This window comes from Sapajus apella, unplaced genomic scaffold, assembly GCF_009761245.1.
Source record: "Sapajus apella isolate SASKATOON/1434 unplaced genomic scaffold, GSC_monkey_1.0 scaffold65, whole genome shotgun sequence".
In the NCBI taxonomy this organism is placed as follows: domain Eukaryota; kingdom Metazoa; phylum Chordata; class Mammalia; order Primates; family Cebidae; genus Sapajus; species Sapajus apella.
In genome coordinates, this window is record NW_022437005.1 from 8,238,956 (window position 1) to 8,245,338 (window position 6,383).

General features: G+C 40.6%; 1 long non-coding RNA gene across 1 annotated transcript; it reads left to right on the forward strand.

The window, feature by feature from the left end:
- The first annotated feature begins 1,298 nt into the window (after window positions 1–1,298).
- Window positions 1,299–6,116, forward strand: LOC116530146. Its single transcript, XR_004259851.1, has 2 exons — window positions 1,299–3,600; window positions 4,379–6,116. It is a non-coding gene; the product is annotated as an uncharacterized LOC116530146 (long non-coding RNA).
- Window positions 6,117–6,383: the final 267 nt, after the last annotated feature.

The following is a 6,383-nucleotide window of genomic DNA, read 5'->3' on the forward strand; positions in this document are numbered from 1 at the left end:
TGTTACAACAGTGGAGTTGTCTGTGGCCAGATGTTGAGCACACATTTTCTCTTGGTCTATGTCTGCAGAATTGGAAGGTCATCTGTATACAGGGCTGAGGTTTTTACCTGGAAAAGGTAGGATGCCAATCTTTGACCTCTCACAGGCCCTTATGGCAGGAACAGATGATTTCTGTGAATGAGGAGAAAAATTAGATGTACTGTTTTCCCAGAAACCGCAGGCTTAGAATCACAGAAGTGTTTACCTAGGGCAGGCTGGAGGGGACAAGAGAGACCTTGGTTGATGGTGACTCAGTTCATAAACACAGCATCAATATTGATAGACTCCAAAAGATGCATATGCAGGACGTCTGTCGGGATTTACAGGGACCAACTGTCCAGGTGAACATCCTGTACTGTTCGTTCGGGCAGGACACGGCAGATGTCTTTCTTGTTTTATGAAGAGTGGTGGTGGATTACTCTTCCCACCCTGTGCTTTTGAGGATGCTCCGAAAACTTAAGAAATATATACATGTTCCCTTTCACATGGTGGGCTTCTCTTTCCTGAGGCAGAAGGGAAACTTACCAATGGCTTTGAATACCATAGGAAAGATCAGCAGCAGGGAGGGAGTGGGACTCCTGCTCTCTGCCTCTGCTGAAGTCAGAAGGAAAGGAAATGTGGGGGCCCTATGGAGGTGGAGGTAACAAATTGTTCCAACAGCCAACGTTGATAAGTGTAAGGTTTATTGCCGAGTCAAAATGAGGAAACTGAGGCCAGTATGAGAAAATGAAAAGCCAATTTATTCAGCTCCTGGGCGAGGTTCTCTGGTCCGGGAAAGGGGCCAGAGAAGTTGCGTTAGACTTCCCAGGGCCTGGGATTTTACAGGGATTAGAGGTGATTGATTGGTTATTGGGGAAACAAAGCGAAGGCAATTTTATTGGTTATAGGGAGACAGGATGGGACGGGGCAAACTACTATTGGGAGGCAGGCGGGACTACCGGTAAGTGGGCTGGCTGGGACGTGCGGGGCAGGCTGCTATTGGGCAGGTTTTGGCGGGGCTTCCTTAAGTTTTGGCAGGGGTTTTTCCAGCTACAGGCTGGGGGTTGGGTGCATAGTTTGATGCTGAGTATAGATTTGGGTGTGGTATGCAGGGGTGGCTGCGGGCAAACCACGTGGCCAGGCCAGATGCTGAGTAATGTAATCGGAATGATGACGTCTCGGAATGATGACGTCTCGCAATGATGACGTAGTTATCAGGCGCGGACAGGGATGGGTGTGTCCATTTAGCTCCCGGTGAGGCAACCGGCCTTCCAATAAGTGTTCAAAAGTGTCCCCCTAGTCTTTTCCTCCCCAGTGGTTAATACTGAATTGGAAGATGGTGTCTGAAGAATTTCAGATGATGTAAATGCAGTACGAAGAGGTGGGGGGGGCACACTGTGTGATGGTTTCTGAGTCTTTAAAACCTACTTGCTATTATCCCTGAGGGAAGATGGTATGAAGTTCATCAGTATCAACTACTTCCTAAAATGTTTTGAGTTAAAAAAGTTGTTTTTTTTTTAACCCAAACTACAAATCATTAGTGGGATTTTGGGTCAAATGTTTATTTTATTCTCTTCTAGTTGACATCATTTTAAGAGTAAAAATTGAAACTACAATAAGTGCTTGAGGAGTGGGATTTTTATGTGTAAAACACTTAAAATTTAATTTAGAGCTAATATCATTGTTTTGTTTTAATCTGTTGTTAGAAGTATTTCTAGAATGTATCTATCTACGTTCTTCCAATGTGATTATAGTATTCTAAAGATAATTGAGCATTTTAAGAGGATCTTGTGATTTCTGGAGTTATTGCACAGTTTCTGAAGACAAGAAAAGTGTGTATGATTAGACCATTTCCAAATTCTAGGGAATGACTTGGATTTTTCCTTCTGGGGTGGGAGAAGTAGATGCTTTATCCCTGATATGAATAAGTTTATTCTAATGATGAACTTTCACCTTTCTCTAAGAGGTAGCATGTCAAAAATTGGTTGAGGTTCTAATTACTTCATTTCTAGTCAATTAAAGCTCTGGTATCTAGAATGTAACTTCGCAGAGGGTCTTAGAAGGAAAGTTCATTTTTCTGTTTGGGTTTTTAATGATTTATTTATTATAACTTCCCCCCCCAACAAATAGAAATAAAGTGCTCTGCAGGATAATTCTAATTTGCATAAAACTTTATGTGGATAGCACTGGGTCTACATTTGCACACATACAATGTACATATGTTCATGTACACATGCACAAACATGTATATATATAATATTATCATACAGTACCCATTGTTCTGTCTGCCTTTTTTCTTATCAATGTATTTTGAAGGTCTCTTCAGGTCTCTAATTCTTCTTAATGGCTGCATAATATTTCACAGTATTAATGTATCATAATTTCTTTAACTTATCTCCTAATGATGGACATTAAGTTGTCTCCAAATTTAACTCCAATTGATATTGCATCAAAACGATCATTGAATGTAGTCATCTTTGAATCATAGGGGAGAATTTATTTAGAATAGTTTCCTAGAAGAATTTCTGGATTAAAAGGCCGAATTTAACAGTTTTCTATGTACTGCCAACCTAAGGCATTAGTCTATGTGTCTACCTGCTGGTCAATAATGTAGTTCCTGGAGACAGTGGATCTTAAAAGAGATGAATAATTAAATCTGCAAGTGTTTCACATACATCTTCATAGCATTCCGAAAGACCTCCTTCACTAGCTCCCATAACCATGCCAGTCACTCTCTTCATTTGCAGAGGAAGAAGGCACTTGCTATCTACTTTCTATCCTTCTTGGCACTTACCCTGTCTTATCATATTTTTACGCTAATAACTTTAACTGCCTTTGCAAAGTCATTTCTTTGAGGTGTCCTGAAAAGAACAGGATCTCAAGGGGAGTGGTGACAGGCAAAGGTCCCACCAGGCTTAAACTCAGGTGACAACAGAATTTTTCATTGGTGGGGGTTCTCTGGACCATGGGAAAGACATGCAGCCAGCATTGGGAATGGACACGAGCAGGGCTGGAGCACATAAAGTGGGCCCGAGAAGGAGGCACTGGCTTTATGTGTGCTACAGGAAACAGAGAAGAACCTGAGGGACAGGGTGTTACTTTGAAATATGTGAGTTTGGAAAATGATATTGAGGAAATAAACAGGCTGAAGAGAAGTCACCAGAAAAAGAATGCCAGGAGACAAAGTAAGCCACAACGCCAGGGGACAAGACAATGGTAATTCCATAATTAGGTAGGATCTGAGATCAATATGGTCTGTTTGCTTTGAGTTCACATCTCCTTCATTCAAATGCTGCTCTCTGGTGTTACTTCCTGCCAGGCTTTTCAATACTTTATCTGATGTGTGCAGTGCAGTGTGTGTGTGTGCACGTGTGTGTATGTATGCGTTTTCCTAGAGGGTTATTTTAATGCATGATTCGTGAGTAAGTTTGGATTCTCAAAGCATGGCAATGCCAAAACAGAGACAAGAAGTTGCTTATTGCCAACTCTGAGGTGCAATGGCAGCTCTTCAACAGGGACCAGTTTTCCTGATTCCAAAGAAGCGTATAAATGTAGCATCTTGCAACTTATGCAGCAAAACAGGTAAGGGATGGCTCTTCCTTCCCCTTATGTTGAAATGTTGGTAACGTTTTGACATGAACGTTACAGATATATTACAGGAGAAAACAGAATTTATGTGAGTTTTTATGATAAAACATGAGTGGCCGAGCAAATGTCAAACCTGCTTCTGGTTGCTTCAGGCTGTACTAGCCAAATAAACCAAAACATTTATTTTTGTGTACTTTGAACTCTGATTTTACCATCTTTTCCATCTGGACTGTTAGGTGGGGACACTCAGACCATCTTTCTTTAATAGTCTATGTAATCATTGAAGGGCCTATCTTTCCCACTTTAAAATGAGGATACATGCATGTTTTATGACATTCATACTATCCCACTGCAGTTCATCTGCTGGCCCAGATAGGTTACTTTAAATAAAGCCAGGAGAAGAAAACTCGGCCAGCCTGAGAACCCTGGAGAAATGTTTGCTTTCAAACGGTTTCTGAGGTTGGCCAGATGTTCATTCTCTGCCGTAGTTTGAATGCTCACCCTTCTAAACTCACGTTGAAATTTAGTTGCCAATGTAATGGTTTTAGGAAGTGGGGTTTTAAAACTTGATTAGGCCAGGAGGGCACCCCTCTGTTGGGTGGACTTACTGCCTTTAGAAAGAGGCTTTGGGGATTCGGTTGCCTCTCTTCTCACTTTCTCCCCTTCCTCCATATTACGACATAACGAGAAGGTTCTCCCTGGATACCAGCACCTAGATCTTAGACTTTCCAGCCTCCGGAACTGTGTGAAAATGATTTTCTCCTCTTTATAGGTTACCCAGTCTATGGCATTCTGTTCTAGCGTACAAAAGGGACTAAGACACGCTCATTTCTGCTTGTTACTATGGCGTGGCTCCTACGAAGAATGCCAAAACCTACAGGAAAATTGTGCTTTGGATGGACCTCTTACTTCTTGGCAGAGATCCTTTCACCAAGAGCAGAGACAGCCGTTGCCAAATCTAAACTCACTGGGCCTACGCTATTTCAGGTGAAAACACTGCATTTGTTTCAGGCACAAACACGTACAGGTGACTCGTCATGTTCTGAGATGGAACATAATGACACAAGAGTACCAGGCACAAAACCATGCTCTCAGGCCACTCAGAAGGCACTTTAAACGATGAAAACCAAACAGAAGCTGAGAGACCAACCCCCCACCCCATCATACTCAGCAAGTGGAGCAGAGTCACAGAACACACACACCTGGGTGGAACAGATGGTGCCCCAGTGCTATTGTTATTTTACAGTCTGGCTGAATGGCAAACTGAACTGTCAAGGACAATATGTAGACTATTGCAGTTAAACAGGGGATTGCATCTCCCAAGAAAGGATTCCACCATCTCGGTGGAGTCAAGTATAGCTCCCCTTCACAGGGGAAGCGAGGACAGCTGAGATTTTCCAGGAGAGTGATTCAGGTTATATAATGACTTTTAATGAATTATTTCCAGGGCATTGTCTGCAGCGTCATATTGCTTGAGCTTTCTGTTAGCAGTTTCCTGGAAAAGAACTTCTGCTTGTCTGGGTCTTGAGTTTCTGTTGCTTACAGCAGCCAGACTTGCCATCTGCACACATACAGAACATGATTTTTAATTCTGACATTTCCAAAATATGACTGCTTTGCAAGATTATTTGGATAAAATGTGTCTGACGGCAAAGCACACAGCCTGTGTGTGAGAACTTGGGAGCAAAACTGACGAGAGGCTCTTGGCAGGTTGTATTAATTCTTAACATGCAAAGATGGCCGCATGTTGGAACCTAATACTGTAGCAAGGCTGAAATCTATTATTATTTCAGAGTATTAGCATTGTTTGGTGTAGAATAACTTAAGCGTAATGATACATTGAGAAATCAGTATGACACGAGAGCCAGTGTGCATTTTCTTAAAGATGAACTGGCTGATGGTTTTAGCAATGTTTTAACAGAAGGAATAAGCAAATTTCAAAAGTAAATGAATCAGAAGCTGATAAGCAAGTAATACATTTGTAGCACATAAATGACTTTGTTTGAGTTTGCGATTATCACCACATTGCTCTAGAAATATATATGATAGCCTTTGACTTTGTGTCCCAATTATTCCACGTCTGCTAGTTGTATGCATTTTATATATTTGTCACTCATCAGAAAGGAACTCAAATTTTCTTTTCTCAAAAAACATTCAATTTAGTGCTGTTGGACAAGATGGTATGAAAAGTTGAAAGTGGAGTGAAAAAAGGTTGAATTGTAATTTTAGTGACCTAAAGAGAAAATAATAACCTCCTCTAAGATTCCTTACCCTTTTTTCTCAAAGTGGAAGTAACTTAAGTTTTTGGTGCTAATTCTAAGAAAATTAAATTCTTGTTACAAGTAATCTGAATAGTGCAGAAGTATAAAGTGAAAGGTGAAGGTACTCTGGTAATCCCACCCTGCAGAGATTACAGCTGTTAACAGTGTGATACATGTATTTCTTGATTTCTAAATGCATAGGTATAAGTAAATACGTATAAATAAAATAATTGAGGTTTGGAATCATAATTTGGAATCCATTACTATGTAAGCTGTTTTTCATCTGACTGGATGTCTAGGACACCTTTCCATGTAAGTAAATGTAGATCTAACATTTAAAAAGATGATCCATAATTTATTTCACTAGTCTCCTACTGACAGATACTTAGTTGGCTTCAAATTTTCCACTTATAAAATCAATGTTGCAGGCATTATTTTGTACATACCTTAGTGTATACTTTTCAATTATATTCTTAGGATGAATTACCACAAGTGCTGTTGCTGCTTTTTTTCTTT